This window comes from Callospermophilus lateralis, chromosome X (assembly GCF_048772815.1).
Source record: "Callospermophilus lateralis isolate mCalLat2 chromosome X, mCalLat2.hap1, whole genome shotgun sequence".
NCBI classification, from domain to species: Eukaryota; Metazoa; Chordata; class Mammalia; order Rodentia; family Sciuridae; genus Callospermophilus; species Callospermophilus lateralis.
This window is the reverse complement of record NC_135325.1, coordinates 54,679,000-54,704,647: the sequence shown is the minus strand read 5'-3', so window position 1 is coordinate 54,704,647 and position 25,648 is coordinate 54,679,000.

Below are 25,648 nucleotides of genomic sequence, written 5' to 3'. Positions count from 1 at the left end.
CTGAAGTGGTTTGTGAATCCAAATAAGTGGGTGCAAATACACTCAAGTACTAAGCCTGGGAAGCATGGAAAGGCAGTGTACATGGGGAGTAGAAGGGGTGAAGGATTGGCTCCCCCACCCAACAAGTGCCATCTGTGGCAGGCTCCATAGATCCAGACTCCCAGCAGAGACTTGCAACTGTGAGGCCCTAGGGGTGCATTGATCTAATCTCTCCAGAGTAGAAGCCACCCAGCAAAGCCCCCGAGGCCTGATTAACCTAAACCTCAATTGCTGGAACTCTACTAAACTACAGTGGTCCTGCCCCAGAAGTGCATCACTCTGCTCTCTGCAGACAAAACTCCAATGGACAGTACTTCCCACCCCACCCTACCTTATATTGGAAAGAAGAGAAGCTGAGAATTATTTGAATCAGATTCAGTCTTAGTCCACACCAACTGGTGGCTTAGTGAGCAATACAAAAAGAGGAAGGGCTTAACAATCCTCAGCCTTTGCTCTAGCTCTCAAAACATAGCCCATAAATAAATGAGAAAAAAGTCAGTTATAGACAGTGACCATCTCAGTGAAAATAATTCCTCAATTTTTCATTAAGAATTTTTTTTTCTTTTTTTAGTTCTCATGTGTTGTTTTGCTATACTGATTGGTTTATGGATAGATACACTTATACAAATTTGGGTTTTTGTTCTCATTTTTAGAATTTTTAAAATGTAGTTATTTTTCCTTGCCTTGTCTTTTGGGAGTTAAGGTTTTTGATTAGTTTGGTTTGGTTTTGTATTGTTTTTCATTTGTATGCTTCTTTTCTTTTTCTTTCTCTTTTCTTCTGATAACAGCCAAATTATATTATATTGTTCTCTCATTCTCACTTTATTTTCTTATTTCTATTTTTCTCCTCCTTTCTTATAATCATCACATGCTACATCTTTTATGCTTTCTATTTTTTCACTTTTTGAAATTATAAACTCTTTTCTGTATTCCTATCACATTTACTTTTCTCTTAATTAATGTATTCTTACCAAATTTAAGCCCTAATTAATTTCTATAACTCCTGCCTTTGCCATTAAAGCTCTTGCAATTGTTACTGCCCCGGATTACATAGTTAAAACCTGTTGTTTGCTTTATGACAGACACAGCTCAGGGTTATTTATTGTTTTGCTGTTGGTAATTGCTGAAACTACCATTTCTGTTTTTTTGTGGCAAATAACATTGTATATGTCATAGTAGAAACTAAATATTTAGTTTAATGCTGTGTATCCTTTGTATTGGTTATTGCTATTATTTGTTTACCCATATTTTGTGAGGTGCTGGGAACCAACAGGAGTACTACAAGTTCATGGCATAGAAACTCTGCTGATAAATTAAACTTAACCAAAAGGCAAAGCACCTTCCTCCCCAAATAAATGAATGACACTAAATCTTCAGTTATACCTTAATACAAAGAATGTAAGAGACAGAAACCCAAACTAATGACCAGCCCCAAGTAGAAACAACTAGGTTTGGCTCTGTAGGTACCATCATTACTATAGAAGAAACAGAGAGAGATAACACAAAGGCTGTGGACACCACACTTATGAGAGTGTCTCAGTATAATTCATTCTAGGTCACACTGTCAAGAGAAGACTATTCCCTACAATGATCCACACATAAGAGTGAAAGAGATAATCCCTACCAAAAAATGCACAAAGCCCAACAAATGAATACAAGATATATGAAAAAGCAAGCTAACAAAACACCTTCTAAATTTCACAATTTATCAGCAAATGACCACAAAATTCCTGAATTAGATGAAAAAGCAGATAAGGAATTTAAAAAAATTATAAAATTATCCATAAATTCCAAGAGAACACAGAAAAACAATTAAATGTATTGATTAAGTCAATACAAAATATTAATGAGAAATTCAATAAGGGGATAGAAATATTGAAAAAGAACCAAACAGAAATCCTGCAAATGAAAGACAAAATAAATCAAATGAAAGGTTGAGTTGAAAATCTCTCTACTAAAGTAGACCATATTGAAGACAGAATATCAGAACTAGAAGACAAAGTGGCCAGCCTTTAACATTCAGACAGAATTAAAGAAACAAAAAGTAACCATGATCAAAAATATGAGAACTTTAGGATAAAATGAAGAGACCAAATTTAAGAATCATCACAATTTAGCAGGGCTATGAGGTGTGATCTAATTGAATAGATAAACCACCCAGAGAAATTATAGCAGAAAATTTTCCAAATCTCTAGAATGAGTTGAACATCCAGATACATGAGAATTTCAGAGCCTCTCCACAATACTTTACAATTAAAATGCCTAACATACAGAACAAGGATAGAATTTTAAAATCCTCAAAAGAAAAATGTCAGGTCATATTTAAAAGCAAGATAATTAGAATCATTTCTGATTTCTCAGTACAAACTCTACAAGCCAGGAAGGCTGAAATAAAGTAACTGATAACTAAGAATGCTGAATGCAACAAAGCTATCATTCTGAATTGCGAATGAAATGAAAACCTTCCAAGATAAGTAGAACCTAAAATAATTCATGACTACTAAACATTTCTACAAAACTTAAATCAATTCTTTACAAAGAAGAAATTAAAAACAAACCTTAGAGCTCACAAAAAAACAAATCTCATTTGAAGAGTATCTAAGCAAATGAGAAACAGGACCAAATTAAACATGATAAAAAGATAAAAATGGCAGGAATTTATAAATATCTCTCTATAATAACATTGAATGTAAATGGTATCAACTCTCCAATTTAAAGACTTAGCCTGGCAAAATGGATTTAAAAAACAAGAGCCAAAACTATACATTGTTTGCAAGAGACACATATTACAGTCAAGGACAGCCACAGGCTGAAAGTGAAAAGACAGAAAACTTAATTGATGGAAATTAAGGGGCAAATGGAGCCTCAAAAACACGCAGATGGAGCTAGTCTCATATCTTACAAAACAGATTAGCACCAAAATTAATGAAGAGAGACAAAATGTTCACTTCATAATGGTAGAAGGAAAAATTCAACAAGAAGATATAACAATCATAAATATTTATGCCCCAAACATGGGTGCAACTAATTACACACAACAGTCACTACTCAAAATGAGCTCCAGATAGACCCAAGTACAATAATATAGCATGATTTCAACATACCTCTCTCACCATTAGATAGGTCACCCAGATATAAACTCAGTAAAGACTCTTTGGATCTGAAAAATATTATAAATCAAATGGACCTAACAGACATCTATAGAATATTACATCCACCAAAGCTTCATATGCTTTATTCTTAGTGGCTCATGGCTTATTCTCCAAAATAAGTTATATTTTAGGCCACAAAACAACTTTTACCAAATACAAACAATTGATGTAATCCCTTCCATCTTATCAGATCATAATGCAATTAAATTAGAAATTGACATGATCAAAACCTCCATAAATTATATGACCACATGGAGACTGAACAGCACACTTTTTAAATGATGAGTGGGTGTTTGAAGAAATTAAGGGAGACATTTTAAAAAATTCTTAGAAGAAAATGAGAATAGTGACACAATATACCAGAACATCTGGGACACTAAGTCCTAAGAGGAAAGTCTATAGCTATGAACATGTTCATAAGAAAATCAGAAAGATCCCAAAGAAAACCTAATGATGCATCTCATGGTCCTTGAAAAAGAAGAATAAACCCATTTCAAAACCAGTAGAAAGAAGAAAAATAATTTATATTAGAGCCAAAATGAATGAACTTGAGAATAAAAAAATAATACAAAGGATAGATGAAACAAAGTGTTGGTTCTTTTAAAAATTAAACAGGATAGATAAGATTTAGCCAAATTTAAAAAAAAAGAAAAAGGAAGAAAAACCAAAATAATAAAATTAAAGATGAAAAATGAGAAGTCATCAGACATTTTAGAAATCCATCTGATCATTAATAATTATTTGGACAACTTATATTCCCAATAAATTGGAAAACCTAAATGAAATAGATACATTTCTACATAAATATGACCTTCTAAAACTAAATCAAGAGTACACAGAAAACCAAAACAGACCAATAACTTATAATGAGATATAAGTAGTAATATAAACCCTTCCAACAAAGAAAAGCCCAGGATGAGTCTCAGGTAAATTCTACCAAGCCTTTAAAGAGGAACTGATGCCAACAATATTCAAATTGTTGCACAATAGAGACAGGGATGGAACACTTCCAAATTCATTCTATGAAGCCAGTATCACACTAACAACAAAACCAGAAAGGACACATCAAGGAAATAAAACTATAGACCAATATCCCTGATGAACATAGATGCAAAAATACTTAGTAAAACATTAGAAAATCATATTCAACAACAATATATTACAAAGATTGTACACCATGACCAAGTTGGTTTGAATCCAGAGAATCAAGGGTAGTTTAATACACACAAATAAACAAATGAAATTCATCACATATCAGAATTAAGGAAAAAATCGCTTTGATGCCAAGAAGAACTTCCAAAAAATTTGCCACCCATTAATGATCAAAAACAATAAAGAAATTAGAAATAGAAGGAATCTATCTCAACTTATAAAGGCTATATATGAAAAACCTAAAGCCAGACTCAGTAGATGAAGGAAAAACTGGAAGCATTTTCTTTAAAATCTGGGACAAGACAAGCATGTCCAATCTCACCATGACTATTTAATCTACTACAATAAATTCTAGCCAGAGCAATTAGGCAGCATAAGGAAATAAAAGGGATAATAATAGGAAAGAAAAAAGTCAAATCATCGTGTTTGCAGATGATATATAATCCTATACATAGAAGATCCAAAACATTCCACCAAAGAATGCTAGAGCAAATAAAATAATTTCACAAAGTATCAGGGTACAAAAACAACATACAAAAATCAATAGCCTTCCCATATACTAATAATAAATATGCTCAGAATGAAATCAGGAAAACAATTTCATCAACAATAGCCTCAAGAAACAAAATATCCAGGAATAATTCTAACCAACAAGGTGAAAGACTATTACAATGGAATCTATAGAGCACTGAATAAAGAAATTGAAGACATTGGAAGACACAAAGACCTCCCATGTTCATAGATAGGAAGAATTAACATTGCTAAAATGGCCATAATTCCAAAAGATGTATACAGATTCAATGCAATCTCCATCAAAATACCAATGACATTATTCACAGAACTAGGGGGAAAAAAGTCCTAAAATTCATTTGGAAGAACAAAAGACCCAGAATAACCAAAGCAATTCTAAGCAAAAAAAAAAAATGCTGGAGTCATTAAAATACCTGACTTCTAGTTATAATATATTAAATGCCTATAATAACAAAAACTTCATGGTAGTGTCATAAAAGCAGGCACATAAGTCAATGGTACAGAATAAAAGACACAAAGACAAACCCATGTAGATTCAGTTATTTGATCCTTGACAAAGGAGCCACAAACTTACTTTGGAGAAATGACATATTTTTAATAAATTGTGCTGGGACAACTGGTTATCCAGATGTAGAAGAATGAAACTAGAGCCTTATCTTTCCTCCTACCCCAAAATAAATTCAAAATGGATTAAAGACTTCAAGATTAGAACAGAAACTAGGTAACTCCTAGAATAAAACATAGGGTCAACACTCCAGTTTTTAGGCACAGACAATGACCTTCTCAATAGGACTGTAATGCTCAGTTAATAATGCAAATAGTTAATAAATGGGACAGCATCAAATTACAAAGCTTCTGCACAGCAAAGAAAACAAGTAGAAATATAAAAACAAGTAGAATGGGAGAAAGTCTTTGCTATCTACTCTTCTGTCAGAGGATTAATATCTAGAATATATGAAGAACTCAAAAATTTGTACAAAAGTTAAATAACTCAATTAATAGGCAAATGAATTAACATTTCTCAAAAGAAGAAATGCAAATGTCCAACAAATACATGGAAAAAATATTCAACATCATTAACCAATTGGGGACATGGAAACCAAAACTTCCCTAATTATTTAATTTCATACCAGTTAAAATGGCATTTATCAAGAATACACTTAATAATAAATGCTGGAGAGGCTGTGGAGAAAAACGATTACTTTTAATCTGTTGGTGGGAGTGTAAACTAGTGAAATCACTAAGGAAATCAATATGGGGGATCCTCAAAAGATTAGGCATGGAACCACCTTATGACCCAGCTATACCACTTTTCAGTATTTACCCTGAAGATTTAAAGTCATCTTACTACAGCAATACCCGTATACCCATGTTTATAGCAGCACAATTCACTACAGATAAACTATGGAATCAGCCTAAGTGTCCATTAGGGGATAAATGGATAAAGGAACTGTGGTATATATGCACAATGTAATTTTTTCAGCCATAAATAAAAATAAACTATGGCATTTGTAGGAAAATAGATGGAACTAGAGACCATCATATTAGGCAAAATGAGTCAAACCCAGAAGATTTTGTCTCATATGCAGAAGCTAGAAAGGAAAATGGAAAACAAATGTGTGGATTGTTTCTTAAAAATCAAAGGGAGACCAGTAGAATAATAGGTTGCAAGGGGTGGGAGGAGAGGCGGGAAGAGATGTGCTGGGAAGTAATATCAGTAAACTTACGTTGTTATATCATGGGCATGTATGAATATGTAACAACAAATTCCATCACCATGTACAACTATGAAACACCAATAAAAATGTGGAAAAGATAAAAATGAAACACTGAAATATAAAGTCAATAAAACATGTACAGGATGTATATGCTACAAACTACAATGTGTTGATGAAATAAATAAAAGGAGACCTAAATATAGGTTCATAGATTGGAAGGAAAAATAGAAAATGTGTCAATTACCCAAAATATATCTAAATATTTAGTAAAATATCCATCAAATTATGAACAATGATATTTTAGACATAGACAAGTTTAATTTAAAATTGACATATAGGGAGACAGCAAGACTGTGGCTGAATAAGATCTGCCATAAGATTTCCCCACAGATACACCAGGTTGAACAGCTATACACACACAAAACTAACAGCTCAGGAGTTAAGGAAATCAGGTAATATAACACAGTTCTTGCTTTTATATAACAAAATGAAAAGATACATTGAAGAAAACAGGAAGTAGTTTCATCTGTAAGTCCCCTCCCATGACTCTAAGGATCTTGGCATGGAGCGAGGTTTCTCCAGCTTTGGGGGAAGGAGAGAGAATTAAAAACAAGAAGAAACCTAAGAAAATCTAAAAAAAATCACTTCTTAGATTATAAATACAGTACCAGACCTACCAGTGTGAAACCTAGTGTTGGACACAGTCATCTACCACCTAGCAAATACATGAAGACTGAGCCTCTGTAACTGTTAGGTGAAGAAGCAAGGAGATTATCTCCAAACACCCCTCTCCCAACCTCAGGTGGAAGAACAAGGAGCAGAATTTCACTCTGTGGGGAGCAGAGCATGAACATTAGCATAGGGCTTGTTTTGGAGCTAAATGAAAAGTCCAACACAATGAGAGCAAATATCTAAAATGAATTCAAGGCCTAAGGCAGGCCAGAAGTAACAGACACAGCCATTAGACCAGCTCCACCATCAAGCAGAGGCCTGTGTGCCTATGAGACAGACCTGAGTTTCTACTATATCACTTCCAGGTTTAAAGCAGGCCTGGGAATACCTTTCTTCTCCTGAGACTCTGCAGGTCCCACAGCTGTGAGACTTGGACATGACCCAGATTAGCACCAACCTTAGCAACCAAAGGACTATCTTTCCCACCCATCCCCCCAGCCTTGGGCAAAACAACAATCACCAGGCCAGTCAGTACTGAAAGACAGGTCTTTGTAACTATCCTAGCATCAGGCAGAGGCTTGGCCCCTAGTGAGATAGATCGATGTTTCCTCCTGTATTATCACTAGCTGTAGCATGGGCCTCAGCATACCCCTGAGATTGCCCATGTCCTTGAAGCTGTGAGACTCAGTCACAGCCCTCATGTGACCAGGGACTTCCTTCATCAGCTCTACCCCAACCTAGAGTACCACTGTATGGTGCAAGACCACATGTTCTAGGGATAGAACAAGACAGTAACCACAATACTTTATCTTGGACCTTAGTGTAGGGCTCTTGATTTTGAACATTTGGAAGATCCTAATGGCCCACATTACAAGCTCTACCTGTGGAAGAAGCCTCCTCAACAATTCCAGTGCCAGAAGAAGATACACGAGTGCAGGCAACTGAATTTCTATTCCAGTTAGTATCACCTATAGCAGTGTTGGGCCACAAGTTCATGTCAGCAATAGGCATTCCATAGAAATTTTGGCCTTGGATCTAACTAGTGCTGTGAAGTTGTGAGCTCAGGATTTGACTCAGCATGGTGGCTTTAATGACCATAGATGTTACATAGGGGCCTAGGGATGATCCATCCATGGAAGTTCTTCCCAAAATCAGACATAATTCTGCACTTTCTGGCCACAGGGCAGTGATGGTGGGCAAAGTGTCTGGGCCTACTCTAGCCCCAGGAGAGGCTTGGGGTGACAGTGCTCTCTGTAGTTATTCTGATATTTCCTTCTAAACAAGGCACCAATCAAATATGTGTAAAAAACCTGGGTTTGGATTGCCCTCTAGTACTGATATTGTGCAAACACACAAACAGCAGAATTCTGGAAAATCTGGACCTAAGCACCATCTAGTGCTGAAATAGCACCAGTGACTATAGGCTTTTTGGGTTCTTTATATAACCCTAGAGATTAGTGCTCTATCTGATGGGTGAGTGGTAAAGATTTGCTCCCAAGATGTAGACTCTCTATTCACCTCACAGATTGTTTCATTTTGCTGAAAAGAAGCTTTTATTTGGAGTCCATCCCATTTATTGATTCTTGACTTTAATTCTTGTGCCACAGGAGTCTGGGAAGCATTTTTTTGATTTAACAATAATTCTTGAACTGAAAACTATATTTAGTGAAAATAAAAACATGATATAAGTCATCAATAACAAAATAAATCAATCACAAGAATTAGTGAGCTTGAAAACACTCTATTTCAAAAGATGCCGTTGGAGGACAGACAATAATAAAAAATGAAGAAGAATAAAGAATGCTATGGTAAATTTGGGACAGTATTTAAAGGGGCAAATATTGTAGATATTGAGGTACAAGAAGGACTTGTATGTCAAAGGTATACAGTATTTATTCAAATAAATGATAATAGAAAACTTCCTAAACCTAGAAAAAGATACAAATATCTAGGTAGAGGGAGATCAAAAGGCACCAATCAAATTTAACTCAATTTAATCTACCCCCAAAACATCTTATACTCAAGTTCTCATATGTAAAAGATAAAGGGAAGATTAACAAGGATGCAAAAGTAAAGAAACAAATTACACATAATAGTGCCCCAATTTGCCTGAGCACTGACATGTCAGCACAATAATTATAGGCCAGGAGTGGTGTGAGATTTTGACAAGTAGCAAATAAAAAAAACAAACTTTCCATGAATACAGTACCCAGCAAAGCTATCCTTTAAAAATAATGGGCGATAAAAGACTTTTCCAGACAAACAAAAGCTGAGAGGATATATCATCACAAAAACTGTTTACAAGATATACTAAAGTAAGTTTTTCAAGCTGAAATAAGGAGATATTAATTGGTAAGAAAAAAAACAGGAAGGCATAAAACCAGCAGGAAAGAAAAATTATACAAATAAATTTTGAGTGCTCTAGTGTTGTGTGATGTGCAATCACAAGAATTAGTGAGTTTGAAAATTCATAGCTTTAGTGTGAAGACTAAACAAACAAACAAAATTTAAAAATAATAGCTAAATCAGTATGGTAAGTGATGGAAAATATAGAAAAATATAAAGTGGGATATCAGAAAATTAAAATGTGTAGAGAAATGTAATGCAACTTGAGAGTTTTCTTATGAGTACATTTTCTCTTTCTTTTGTTTCTGATCTTTATGATCATGCTCAGTCGCTATCATTTCAAAAATAACTACTTATAATCAAGAGATATTTTGGTAAACCTCAAGGTAATGCCAGTACTAGAACAAATCACTAAACCACAAATGAAGATTTTAAATGAAAAAGAGAAAGGAAGAAAGAAACTAAACAAACATGTAAAAAGTTTAGATTTCTGTAGTTACAACTAATGGAAATTACCTTGAATGGAAATGGATTAAATTCTTGCATTAAACCAGGCACAGTGGCAAACGCCTGTAATCCCAGCAGCTTGGGAGGCTGAGGCAGGAAGATTGCAAGTTCAAAGCCAGTATCAGTAGAAGCGAGGCATAAAGAAATTCAGTGAGACTCTGTCTCTAAATAAAATACAAAATAGGGCTGGGGATGTGGCTCAGTAGTTGAGTGCCCATGAGTTCAATCCCTGGTACCCTCCCCAAAATTCTTGAATTAAAATACATACACTAGCTGAATGGATAAAAAAAAAACAGGACTCAACTCTATGTTGCTTACAAGAAACTCAATTCTAAGGACACTCAGAGACTGAACATGAAGGAATATAATGAGATATTCCATGTAAATTGAAGCCAGAAAAAGAAATACAGCCTTACCAATATCATATGAAATAGATTTCAAATCAAACAGTAAAATGTTACAAGGAAGTTTATTATATAATAACATTATATAATTATATATATTATATATGATAATATATATCAATAGCAAATAAAATTCTACATATGTATATACCCAATATAAGAGTACCTAAATGAATAAAGCAAGTATTAATACATACAAAGGGAGATATCATGTGTGGTGACACATGCCTGTAATCCTAGTCAATTCTGGGGGCTAAGGCAGGAAAACAATAATTTTGAGGCCAGCCTCAGCAAATTACCAAGGCCCTCGGCAACTTAGGAAGACCCTCTCACAAAATAAAAATAAAAAATGGCTGGATATGTGACTCAGTGGCTTAACATCCTGGGTTCAATCCCAAGTATCATAAAAAAAGCAACGTAAATAAATAAATAAATGAAGATGTAGACGCCAACAGATTAATAGCTCCAAGCTTTAAGACCCCCACATTCATAAATAAACAAAACATCCAGACAGAAAATCAACAAACAAGACAGAGTTAAGTTGCACCCTATACCAAACTGACCTAAGAGGGATCTATAGTACTTTCTTTTTAAAAAAGAATTTAACATTTATTCTATTTATATGTTTGTTGTTGTTTGTCTTTTATGTGGTGCTAAGGATCAAACTCAGGGCCTTACCTATTCTAGGCAAGCACTCTAACACTGAACCATAACCCAGCCCCTATAATATTTTCAACTGAACAGCTGTGGATACACATTTTTCTTATCAGCAAGTGGAACATTACCCAAAAGAGATAATATGATAGGCCACAAAACAAATTAGCAAATTAAAAAAAAATAAAACTAAAATCAAATTGAGTATTTTTTACCACTTGAAGTATAAGTAAAAATCAATAATAAGAAAAACTTTGAAAACTATATAAATACATGAAAATTAATCAATTTACATTTGAACAGCTAATTGATCAAAGAAAAAATTAAGAAGGAAACTTAAAAAATTCTTAAAATGAATGAAAATGGAAATACAGCATACCAAAACTTATGGAAAATAAGTACTAATCAAATAAGTACTAAGTACTTCTATATGTCATCTGGACATGCCATAGTTTATTCAACTAAGATGTTCCTAAACATTGAATTTTACACTGTCCCAAAATATGCATTATATAAACAATGTTGTAACAAGCATGTGTGAACACAAATCTATTATATGTATCTAATTAGGAAAGTTCCAAGAGATATGTTGACTACATTAAATTTTATTGGTTCTTTTTAATTATAGATGACAGTAAAATCTATTTTGATATAATTATACAGGCATATAATATATCTTATTCTAATTATGACTCCATTCTTGTGGATGTAAGCAATGGTGAGACTCATTGTGGTGTATTCACATATGTACATAGGAAAATTATTTCAGATTAATTCCACTGATTGTCCTTTTAGTATCTCCCCTTCTATTCTTTATTTCCCTTTATCTAATCCATTGAATTTACTTATGTGGGTTAGATTCTACATATCAGCAAAAACATTTGACCTCTGATTTTGGGGCCTACCTTATTTCACTTAGCATGATAGTTTCCAGATACAACCGTTTACTGGGAAATGTCAAAAAGTCATTCTTCTTAATGGCTCTGTAATACTCCATTTTGTGTATATATACCACATATTCTTTATCCATTCATCCATTGAAGGATACATAGGTTGGTTCCATGTCTTAGCTCCTGTAAATTGTGCTGCTATAAACATTGATGTGGTTGTGTCACTATAGTATTCTGATTTTCAAATCCTTTAGATATATACAAAGGAGTGGTATACTTGGTCAAAACTAACCATTCTTAAATTTCTTTTTATAATTTTTTAGTTGTAGATGGACACAATACCTTTATTTTATTTATTCATTTTATGTGGTGCTGAGGATCAAACCCAGTGCCTCATACATGCAAGGCAAGTGCTCTGCCACTGGGCCACAACCCCAGCCCCCACTTCTTAGATTTTGAGAAATTTCCATACTATTTTCAAAAGTGGTCACAGCAATTTGCAGTCCCACCAACAGTGTATGAGTGTACCCTTTTTCCCACATCCTCACCAGCATTGTTTGTTAATGATATTATTTTTTTAAGTCATTTATTAACACTGGTTGTAAAGTCAAATCTGGATCTTAGTACCAGCTGTCATTAACTTCCAATGACCTTGAGACCTCAGGCCTTTTTCCTGAAAGTTTCAATTTCTACACTGTAAAATGAGATGGGCTACATGACTTAAGATTTAATAATGTTTCTTTAAATATGACTCCAAATGCACAAATTTTTTAAAAAGTACATAAATTGGATTTCATTATTTTTTATTTTTCTAATTAGTTATACATAACAGCAGAATGCATTTCAGCTCATTGTACACAAATGTAGCACAGCTTTTCATTTCTCTGGTAGTATACGATGTAGAGTTGCACTATATGTACAGTCATACATGTACCTAGGTAATGATGTCCATCTCATTCTATCATCTTTCCTACCCCCATGTCCTCTTCCCCCTCCTCCTTTCCCTTTGCCCAATCAAAGTTTTTTCATTCTTCCCATGCCCCCCATTATGGATCAGCATTCACTTATCAGGAAGAAAATTCATTTATGAAATCTAGCAGTTTTCTGGTAGTTTTTATTTTTTTGGTTCTTCTAAACATAAGATCATGTCGTTGGCAAATAGAGATAGTTTGAGCTCTTTTCCTCTCTGTATTCCTTTAATTTCTTCCTTTTGACTAGTTGCTCTAGCTAGTGTTTCAAGGACAATAAGGAATCTAAGTGGTGTAAATGGATATCCCCATATTGTTCCTATTTTTAGAGGAAATGCCTTAATTGTTCTCCATTTAGAATAATGTCGGCCTTGGATTTGTCACATATAGCTTTTATACTTGTTGAGGTATGTTCCCACTATCCCTAGTTTTTCTACTGTTCTAAATATGAATGGATGCTGGTTTTGTCAAATGCTTTTTCTGCCTCCATTGAGATAATCCTGTGATTCTTGCCTGTACGTCAACTTATGTGGTGAATTTCAGTTATTGACTTCCATATGTTGAAATAAACTTGCATTCCTGGGATGAAACCCATTTGATCATGGTAAACTACCATTTTAATGTATTTTTGTGTGTGATTTGTCAATGTTTTATTAATAATTTTTGCATCTATGTTCAAGAATATTGGTATGAAGTTTGCTTTCCATGATGTCACTTTTTTTTCTGCTTTTGGTACCAGGATATTAGCTTCATAGAATATGTTTGGAAGAGTTTCCTACTTTTGTATCTCATGGAATAATTTGAGAAGGATTGGTATTAGTTCTTCTTTAAAGGTCTGGTAGAACTTGGTTGAGAATTCATCTGGTCCTGGACTTTTTTTCTTAGTAGGCTTTTGACAGTTTCTGCAATTTCATTACTTGAAACTGATCTGTGTAAATTTTCTGTATCCTCCTGGTGCAAGTTGGGTAGGTCATATGTCTCTAGTAATTTCTCAATGTCTTTAAGATTTTCTAGCTTAGGGGAGTATAAATTTTAAAAATAGTTTCTGATTATCCTCTGTATTGCAGAAGTGTCTGTGGTGATATTTCCTTTTTCATCACAGATTTTAGATATTGAATTTTTTTCAATCTTTCTCTTGGTTAGCCTGGCTCATGATTTTCAATTGTATTTATTCTTTTAAGGATCATATTTTTGTTGTGTTGAGTTTAGAATTGTTATTTAATCTTCTTTTTAATTTTGTATTTGTTTTATTTAGTTATACATAATAATAGAATGAATTTATGCACTTGGATATATCATGCATAGATGGGGTATAATTTCTCATTTTTCTGATTATACATGAGGTAGAATCATATTGGTCATGCAGTCATATATATACATAAAGTAATAATGTATGTTTCATTCTACTACCTTTCATATCCTCATATACTCTCCCCTCCCCTCCCTTCTATCTCTTCTATGTAATCTAAGGTAACTGTGTTCTTCCTTAGTCTCCCCACTTATTTTGAATTAGCATCCATATATTAGAGAAAACATTTGATTTTTTGAGATTGGTTTATTTTGTTTAGCATGTTATTCTCCAACTCCATCCATTTACCTGCAAATGTCATTATTTCATTTTTCTTTAAATTTAAAGAGTAATATTCTTCCATTGACTATACCATATTTTCTTTATCCAATCATCTATTGAAGGAAACCTAGATGGTTTCATAGTTTAGCTATTGTGATTTGAGCTGCTATAAACATTGACATGGCTTGTCACTTTAGTAAGCTGATTTTAAGTCCTTCGAGTATATAAGCCGAGGAGTAGACTAGCTGGGTCAAATGGTGGTTCCATTCTGAGTTATCTGAGGAATCTCCATACTGCTTTCCATAGTGGTTGCACCAATTTGTAGTGCCACCAGCAATGTATGAATGTACCTTTTCCCCACATCCTTGCCAACAAACTTAGCTTCATTGATTTCTGCACTTAATTTGATTATTTCCTGTCTTCTACTGATTTGGGTGTTGATTTGTTTTTCTTATCTGGGTCTTGAGTTATAATGTTACATTATTTGGTATCTTTCTATTCTTTTATGAACTTAATGCTGTTAACTTTTCTCTTAAAACCACCTTCATTGTGTCCCAGAGATGTGATATGTTGTGTCACTATTCTCATTTACTTTTAAGTATATTTTTTATTTTATACCTGATTTCTTCAACTATGTATTGGTCATTCAATAGTGTATTATTTACTCTCTAGGTGTCACAGTAGGTTTTTTTTTTTTGTCTTAACATTGATTTCTAGTTTTATTCTATTATGATCTGATAGAATGAAAGGTATTACCTCTATCATTTGTACTTGCTAATAGTTCCTTTGTGCCCTTATATATGGTCTATTTTAGAGAAGGATCCATGGCTGCTGAGAAGAAAGACCATTCAGTCATTGATGGATGAAATACTCTATATATATATATATATATATATCTGTTAAGTCTAAATTATTAATTGTTTTTAGTTTCTTAATGTCTTTATTCAGTTTTAGTTTGGAAGGTCTATCTTATGATGAGAGTCATGTTAAAGTCACAGTATTATTGTGTTGTGTTCTATTTGACTCTTGATCTGAGCAGGGTTTAAGTAATATTCCATTGACTATATATACTACATTTTCATATGGTATGAAATGTTTGCACATATGTATGTATGTATGTTTGATATATGTTTTGAGGGACACATGTATGTATTTTGGATATATGGATGCCCCACTATTTGGGGCATAAATAATTATGATTTTAATTTCTTGTTGTATGATTCAAATCAGCAGTATGAAATGAAATTCTTTGTGTCTTCTGATTAACTTTGGCTTGAAGTCCCCTTTACCTGATATGAGAATTGAAAGCCCTGCTTGTGTACAATATCCATGTGAATGATATGTTTTTCCCATCCTTTCAACTTTAGTCTTTGGATATCTTTGCCCATGAGGTGAGTCCTTTGGAGACAGAATATTGTTGGTTCTTGTTTTTTTAATCCAATCTGCCAACCTATGCTTCTGATTGATGAGTTTGGACCATTTGTATTCAATGTTATTATGGAGGGATGATTTCAATTTCTTGTCATTTTTAGTTATTTCTAGTTTTTAAGTTCAATTAGATTTCATTTGATTGACTATTCTTCTAGAGTTATTTCTTCTTATGCTGGTTTTCATTTTATTTTTTATTTCTTCTTAATGCAATATCTTATTGAATTTTTTGTAGTGCAGGCTTTCTAGTTGTGATTCTTTTAACTTTTGTTTATTGTGGAGTGATTTTACTTCATCATCAATTGTGAAGTATAATTTTGCTGGATATAGTATTCTTGGTTGGCATCCATTTTGTTTCAGAGCTTGGTATATATAATCCTAAAACCTTCTAGTTTTAGGTTCTGGGTTGAAAAATTGGTTGAGATCTAGATTGGTTAACCTCTAAATGTAACAAGTTGTTATTCCTCTATCAGCTTTTAAAATTCTGTACTTAATCTGTATTTTAGGCATTTTTATAATAATGTAACTTGGAGTGTTTCTGTTGTAATTTTGTGTATTTGGAGTGCTGTATGCCACTTGATTTTATGTTCCATTGCATTCTCTTGCATTCTTAAGGTTTGTAAATTTTCTGATATTATTTCATTGAAAAGATTGTACATTCCTTTAGTTTGTACTTCAGAACCTTCATGTTTCTTAGAGAATTTTCAATTTGGCCTTTTAATGTTATGTCATACTTTTTAAAAATTTTCAGTTCATGGTCTCTTAACATCTTTTCTCCATGGTCAACTTTATTTTCAAGATTATGTACTCTGTCTTATTGCCTTAAACTCTACCTTCCAAATGGTCCAGTCTATATTAAATGCTTTCCATTGAATTTTTAATTTAGTTTATTGATTCCTTCATTTCAATGATTTTCAATTGTTTCTTCTTCAGAATATCTCTTTATTGAAGTGATCCTTTACTTTTATTGTTTTCTCCCTGATTTCACTCTTTACATCATCATTTAACACTTAGATCAGTTTGACTATGTACTTTCTAAATTCCTGCTATGACATTCCTCCACTATAGTGTCAATGAGGTCTGTTGTTGAGGCATTCTGGGTTGTTTGGGAAAAATTGTTCCCTTGTTTTTTGATATTGTGTGTCTACTCATTTATCTGAATGGATCTGAAGCACCAATGTTTCAACGCTACTGCTGAAAGCCATAGCCAAGTAGGAATGACACATGGCATTTTGGGTTGAAAGGTGACCCTGCTCAGGGATTAGGGTGGCTCCAGGTTTAGGGTGGATCCTGCTGGGAATAGGGCGCATTCTGCCATTGAGTTCTCAAAGGGTTCTGAGAGAATTGGTATGCAGAGCCTGGTGGAGGGAGTGTATTATTTCCCAGGTAGTGTGGGGAGAGGTCCAGTGAGAGTTCGGGAATAAAGAGTTGCTGTTTGAATCTACAAGGCTTTGTGGTGGCTCGGTTATTTTGTGCCCAGCCAGACTGCGGCACACTACAAACTTATAATGCCTCTGCATGTTTCTAGTTCCTCATCATTTGGGGAAGCCAAATAATAGCAATCATCTATGCAAACAATATGTAGTAATAAACTGAGTACTTAGTTACTATTATGACATCTACAATGTTATTTGATCCAATAGACAGAAATGGTAGAAGATAATTTTAGCAATTTTCAACTGTAAAAACAGTAAGTAATCATGCACTATGCCTGGCATAGAATCAAACATCAGGTGTTATTAGATAACTTCCACAGTATTTATTATTACTACAGCAATAGTGGTAAGAGCTGGCATATTATAAACTAATCAGTGCTACAGACTTCAAGAATAGAATTGATTAAGAAGAAAGAAGTGCTAGGTGGGTATAAAGGGGTTTACAATTTCAAAAAGTGAAAATAACAGATGCAGAAATTACATAAGATGTGATGGTTTTGTGGGAGAGCAAAAAATAGAAGTAAACATTAAAGCAAGAGTGAAAGAGAAAACAATAAAATTTGGATATTAGCAACAGAAAAGTGAGAATAGAAACAAAGGAGAAAATAGTAAATAAAACCATACAAAACAAAGCCAAAATACACTAATTAAAAACCCTAACCCTCAGGCTGGGGTTGTGGCTTGGTGGTAGAGCACCTCTCTAGCATGTGCAAGGCCCTGGGTTCTATCTTCAGCACCACATGAAAACAAATTAATAAAATAAAGGTATTGTATCAAATTACAGATAAAAAAGAAATATTAAAAAAGCCCTACCCCTCAAAAGATAGAGCAAGGAAAAATAACTGCCATAAAAAAGCTAAAAATGAGAAAAAAAAAAAAAAATATATATATATATATATATATATATATATATATATATATATACCCATGAATCATTTAGCACACATTCAAAAAAAAAAAACCAAAAAACAGAGGGTCCTGATGAAAAATTAAGGAATCATTTTCATTGCTGTGGACAAAATAGTCAATGAGAATACATATTCACTCTCTGTGTCCAATTGTCTTTCTTTTTGTTTCCTCTGTAGGTATGAGCTGAGCACAAGAGTAGGGATCACAGACTGTATAATTCTTTTTTTTTTTTATTGTGTTGCTCACGTAGATGCAAGTTGGAGTTCAAAACTTTTCAGCTTCTCTTATCAGCAGTATTATGTAGGGTGGACTGGGAAGTACTGTCAGCTCTACTCCCAAGGTGAAGTTGCCACTGGGTTCTGTGAGATGGGTTCCTGTAGTTGGAGCTTCTGGCAGCATGGCTTAGTTATAGTAAGGTCCCATGTCCTTTATTTCATGATGAGTTGTCTGTATTAAATCAATGCACCTCTAGAGCCTGGCACTTATTGATTTATGCTGGAAGACTCTAGAGTTTCCTCAGGGTTCCACTCATGAGATGGGGGAACCAATTCTTTCCCACTTCTGTTACTCATGGATACCACCATTTTTTTTTTTTCCTCCACGGCTCAGTTCTGGAGCATAGTCACACTGGACTGTTCAAAATCCAAACCTGTTTCAAGGGTCCTGGGAGCCACCAGACTCAAATTGAGGAAGCAGCCAGGCTCTCCCCAGCCTCCCCAAATTGTATTCCCCAGGCAAAATACTCTCTATCTCTGCTATTCTCTGGATTTATTAAGCACAATATAGGTTACATGGCTGGTGATACCTATTGATACTGTATGTCAGTCCCAGCCCCTAACTTGGATGTACCACCACAGCATGATTGCCTCAAGATGGCTCCTGCCCCAGCTCTTCATGGAAAATTGGGGAACATTGGGGCATCTTTTGTGCCCCAGTTTATTGTGCCAAATAACCTTTAGATCAGCCTAGTGTAGCCTGCCTTTTTGATCTCAGGAACTTTCACAATAAGACCATCCATAGTATTTCTCAACTTTTTCCTTCTTTGTGTGTTAATTCTGCCGCTTTCCCCAAGCAGCTTAACTCTAATTTTGTCCCTTTTCTTTGTTTAATGTTTCCAACATTTCTATGTCTCTGAGACCCTCTGACTGCCCAATATTTAGTATTAGGGAAATCCCTATTTCACCCACCTTGCAGAGAAGCAGTATTCCCACTGCTTTAATCCAACATCACTGATCCATGAGAAATGCTGCTTTTTCTCTGGTCTGTCATCATTGATATTGCTAAGTAGTTAGAAGAAAGTTTATAGAAATTAATGCCCATAAAAATAAGATCTCATATAAAAAATCTATCACTGCATCTCAAGAAGCTATAAAAACAGGAACAAACTAAACCTAACATTAGTAGAAGAAAAGAAATAATAAAGATTACTGAAGGGCTGGGGTTATGGATCAGAGATAGAGCACTAACCTACCATGCCTGAGGCTCTGGGTTCGAACCTCAGCACCACATAAAAATAAAATAAAGATATTTTGTCCACTTATAACTAAAACTAAATATTTTTTTAAAATCTTAGAAGAAAAATAATAAAATAGAAACTAAAAAAGAACCAATACAAATGAGTAATGGGGGAAAAAGATATCAAAAGTATAAACAAAACAGACAAACCTTCAGCTGGACTAGGAAAGGCGATAGAAGACTCAAACAAATACAATAGGAGATGAAAAGGAAAATATTATATTTCACACAACAAATTAGAGATTATTATGAACAATATAGGTCAACAAGTTTGATAATCTAGAAAAAGTCAGCAAATTTCTAGACACATAGACTTTACTAAGACTGAACCATAAAGAAATAGAAAACCCAAAAAGACCAGGACCAGATGGCTTCACAGCAGAATTCTATCAAATATTGAAACAAATATCAATTCTCAAGTTATTAAAAAAAAGAACTGTAAAGAATTCTTCTAAACACATTCTGTGAGGTCTGCACAACCTTAAAATTAAAACCAAATGAGGACACAATGACAAAAAGAAGACTATAGGCCAATAAACATGATGAACATAGATACAAAACCCTCAAAAAATATTAGAAAATGAAATCCAAAAATCACATTAAAAAGATTATCCACTGTGAACAAGTGGGATTAACTCCAGGGATGCAAGGATGGTTCAAAATTATTAAGTAAAAAAATATGATACATATCAACAGAATTAATGATTTAAAAAAACATATGGCCATCTCAATTTATATTGAAAAAGCATTCAATAAAATTCAATAAAGATCCCATCATGATAAATATTCTAAACAAATTAGCCATGCAAGGAATGTACCTGAACATAATAAATATGTTGGCAATATATAATAAGCCAAAAGCTCATGTTTACAGATTCAATTCAAGTCCTATCAAAATAAAAACAGTATTCTTCACAGAACTAAAAAATAAAATGAAATAAAATTAATGTGGAATCACAAAATCCATGAAGAACCAAAATCATTTTGAGCAAAATGAACAAAAGAAGGCATTATGCTTCCTGATTTCAAAGCATGCTACATTCAAGATGGTCAATTAGAGGAAGACTTTATTTCCAAATGTTCCACAGCTGGAGATTAAAGTGACAGGAGAACTGCTTCTCAGTGAGGGGGACAAAAGAGGAAATGCACTGAAATTCCATATCAGAAAGTCAGAGTCTCAGAGAGACAAAGAAATTTGGATGCATTGAACAAGGAACAAGAAAGCATACATGAAGCCAAACCAGTTGTGGCAACAGCAGAATCTGTGTTGCACAGCAGAGGGGAGGGAAGGAATAGAGAGAAAAAAATGAAAAATTTGGTACAGAAAATCTAATACATCAGAAAATCATCCTGAACTTAGCTGATCCAGAGGCTGCAAAGTGAACTTGTGTTTAAAAGCTCATTTAAACACAACATTGAGCACGACATGCTGTAGCTTTCTTCTATGGGAGCCCAGGAGGTTATAGCAAACATTGCCCTAGTATACCAATAAATGTGTACCCTGCAACCTAGGGTGTACCTAGCAGAAGATGAGTGAAATGGACAAAGAGAAGATTTTGTCCAGTGGGATTTGAGTGAGATAAATGGAAGGAAGTAAAACTTGCTTTCCCTTTTAATCTGGCAGCTCATATGGCCAGCCAAGGATGGTCAGGAAACTAAACATGCTGGTGTGAATACACTCAAGGACTAAGCTTCTGAAGGCTGAATTGTGGGCAGCATAATATGTGAGATCTGTGGAGTGTTATCTCCTCAGCCCTGTGATAATTCTTGGAGAGCTCTTAACGTCCAGACTCGCAGCAAAGATCAGCATCTTTCTAGGTATGTTGATCTAGTATCACCAGAGCAGATCTAATATTTTCAACAAATTCCCTAAGGCCTGATTGGAACAAAACTCCAACTGCTAGAAAACCCTTCTTAGAACTCTGCAGTAGCCCACACTGGGAATTCTTTGATCTGTTCTATCTGGAGAAAACTCCAATCAACCCTACTTCCACTTCATTTCTAACTTACACTGATGAGAAGAAAGCTGATAAATATTTCAAATATCTTAAGTTTTAGATCACTCCAACTACTAGCTTGGTGGGCAACCAAAAAATGGATGGGCTTAACAATACCCAGCCCTTAGGAGATCTCTCTCTCTCTGTCTCTCTCTCTCTCTCTCTCTCTCTCTCTGTCTCTCTCTCTCTCTCTCCCCCTCATCTGTATCTGCATCTCTATCTCTCAGTACATAGCCCCCCCCCCCAAAAATGGAAAGAAATACAATCAGGCATAGGCAGTTACAATCCATCCTCTTTGACTGTTTTAACAACCTCAGCAGAGACAATTCTTTCATATTTGATTAACAATTTGTGTGTGTGTGTGTGTCTGTGTGTGATTTTTCTGTGTTGATTGGTTCATGAATATATATATATATACATATATGTATATATATACATATATATACATATATATGAATATGAGAGAGAAAGATAAGACTGTTTTAGCATTTTTATGGTAGCTATTTGTCACTATCTTTTGAGGGTTAGAGTTTGTGGTATATTTTGTTTTGCTTTGTTTTGTTTTTGTTTGTTCCTCTTTTTTCTCTTTCTCTCATTTCTTTTCCAGTAATGAACAAATTCTATTGTTTTCCTTCTGTTCAACTTTGCTTTACTTTTTTAATTCTATTTTTCTTCACCTTTTTATAACCATCATTTACTACATCTTTTCAACATTCTCTCTTCACATTTTGAACATTATAAACTTTCTTCTACTGTCCTAACACATTTTATTTTCACTTAGTGACCTATATTTTTACCATCTTTTGAATGGATATTTCATAAATAATTAGCTTATGTAAAAATGCTCCTGCCACAACCGTTCAAATTGTGGTAATTACCAGTTCTGTGGATGACAGAGTTAATATCTAATGTTTACTTTAATGTGAGATCTAGTTCACAGCTATCTATTGTTTTTGCTGTTGATAATTGCTGATCCACCATTCTTATTTTTGTACAATTAGTCTCTTAGATGTGAGAGTTGTCAGTGGTTATTTAATTTAGTACTATATATTGTTTGTATCAGTTATTGATATTATTTGTTTCCCACTTTTCTGTGAGGTATTGGGAATTGACAGGGACACTACAAGTTCATATGGATGAGACTCTGTTGCTGAACTAAACCCAAGCAAAGGACAGTGCACCGACCTTCACACAAAATTAGCTACACTCAAACTTCAGCTGTAACTTAATATATTGAATAGAAGTGACAAAATTCCCAAACTAAAATTGAGGCCCCGAGTAGGAGCAGTTGAAGGATACTTGGGTCGCACTCACAAATGTCCATTCCTACAGCAGAAACAGAGAATTACCACAAAGAATGTGGATACCATACCTATGAGGGATCTCAATCCAGATCACTGTAGAATATTGGCAAGAGAATCTTGTACCATAAGTAAAAGTGGAAGAGAAATCAACTCCAACAGATGTATGAAACCACCAAAGGAATATAAGAAATATGATGAACACAGTAACACAATGTCTCCTAAAGTTTAAAATTCACTGGCAACTGACTCCTAAAATACTGATGTGGATGAAATATCAGGTAAAGAATTTAAAAGAGGGCTGGGATTGTAGCTCAGTGGTAAAGCACTTGCCTAGCACGTGTGAGGCACTGGGTTCCATTTTCAGTAACACATATAAATAAAGGTCCATTGATGACTTAAAAAAAAAAAATCAAAAGAGTGAGCTGGGAACAGTGGTGCATGCCTGAAATTCCAGAAGCTGTGGAGGCTGAAGCAGGGTGATTGCAAGTTTAAAACCAGCCTCAGCAACTTATCAAGGTTCTACAGCAACTAAGTGAGACCCTGTCTCTAATAAAATATAAGAAAGGGATGGGGATGTGGCACATTGTTTAAGCACCACTAGGTTCAATTCCAAGTATCAAAAAAGGTGATTATAACAAATGATCAATGAATTTTAAGAGAACCCAGACAAACAACTGGAAGGATTATGTATGTCAGTCCAGGATATGAGTAAGCTATTCAGTTGGAAGATACATACTGAAAAAGAACCAAATGGAAATCTTGATAATAAAAGACACAATAAATCACATAAAATGTTCAGTTGTAAGTTTTTCTAATAAAATATTATCAGACTGAGGATATATAGTACTAAATGAAATAACCCCTGACAACTATGACATTTAAGACACTAATTCCACAAAAACAGGAATGATGGGGTCAGCAACTGTCAACAGCAAAAACAATAAATAACTGTGAACTACAATCTCAAAGTTGGAAGAAAAAGTGGATGAGCTGGAAATTTCACACAACACTTAAGAAAAGAAAATAAATAACAATGACCAAAATATAAAACCAAAACTCTGGGACAACACTAAGAGACCAGATACAAGAATTGTTATAATTGGAGAGGGTGGTGAGATGCAGGCTAATGACATGAATAACCTTTTCTGGGATAACATAAAAAATTTCAAACTATGAATTTGAGATGGATATCCAGATACAGGGGGTATTTAGTACCCCAAATAGACAAGATTTGAAAAGAACCTGTCCATGTCCATTATAATTAAAATGCCTAACATACAGAACAAGAGTAGAATTTTAAAATGTCAGATTACATTTAGATATAGGACAAAAAGATTACTTCTGATTTTTCAGCACAAATTTTAAAATCCAGGAAGACTTAGAATGATGTGTCACAAGCCCTGGAAGAAAATAACTGTCAAATCAAGATTGTTAAATCCAGAAAAGCTATTCTTCAGGATCAAAGAAGAAATAAGTCTCTTCCAAGATCAGCAGAAACTAAAAGAATTCATGACTGCTAACATAGCACTACAGAAAATAGACAAATACCTCACAAAAGGTAAAAACAAACCCCAAAGATCACAAAAGAACAAATCTTATTTAAAGAGTAGCTAAGTAAATGAGAAACTGGACCAAATCAAACATTAGAAATAATCAAAATACTAAAAATTAATAAACATCTCTCAGTTATAATAGACATGGTCTCAACTCTCTAATTAAAAGGCAGGCTGTCAAAATCAATCAAAAAACAAAATTTAACTATATATTGTTTGCCAGAGAGTCACATTAGAGGCAAAGATAGTTACCTCCTAAAAGTGCAATGATGAAACTTGATATTCCATGAAAATGTAACATGAAAACAAGGGAGAATAGCTACTATCCTCATATTCATTAATGCAAACTTCAATCCAAAATTAATCAAAGGAGACAAAAAAGGACATTTCACACTGGAAAATGGTAAAATCAAACAGGAAATATCATACTATTACATACTTATTCCTAAAACATTGGTCCACCTAATTGTGTAAAGTGGATATTTGAATTATAGACTCCACTAGACCCCAATAAAATAGCACTGGGTGAATTCCACATACCTCTTTGACTGATACTTAGGTTTTCCAGATATAAATTCAGCAGAGACTCTTCAGACCTGAAAAAAATCATAAATATAACTGACTCAATACACATTATAGAATATTTCATCCAACAGAGTAGAATATACTTCCTTCTTAGCTGGATATAGAACCTTCTCCAAAAAAGGTCTATATTTTAGGCCCAATCACCTATTAATTAATACAAAGAAGTCATAATTCTTATCTGGTCATAATGGAATGAAATTAGAAATTAATGCCAAAAACATTTTAAGAAAATATATAAAAACATAGATACACTGTATATCTATGTTTTGTATAATACACAAATCTATACATGTAATTCACCATGAAAAGAAAACTATG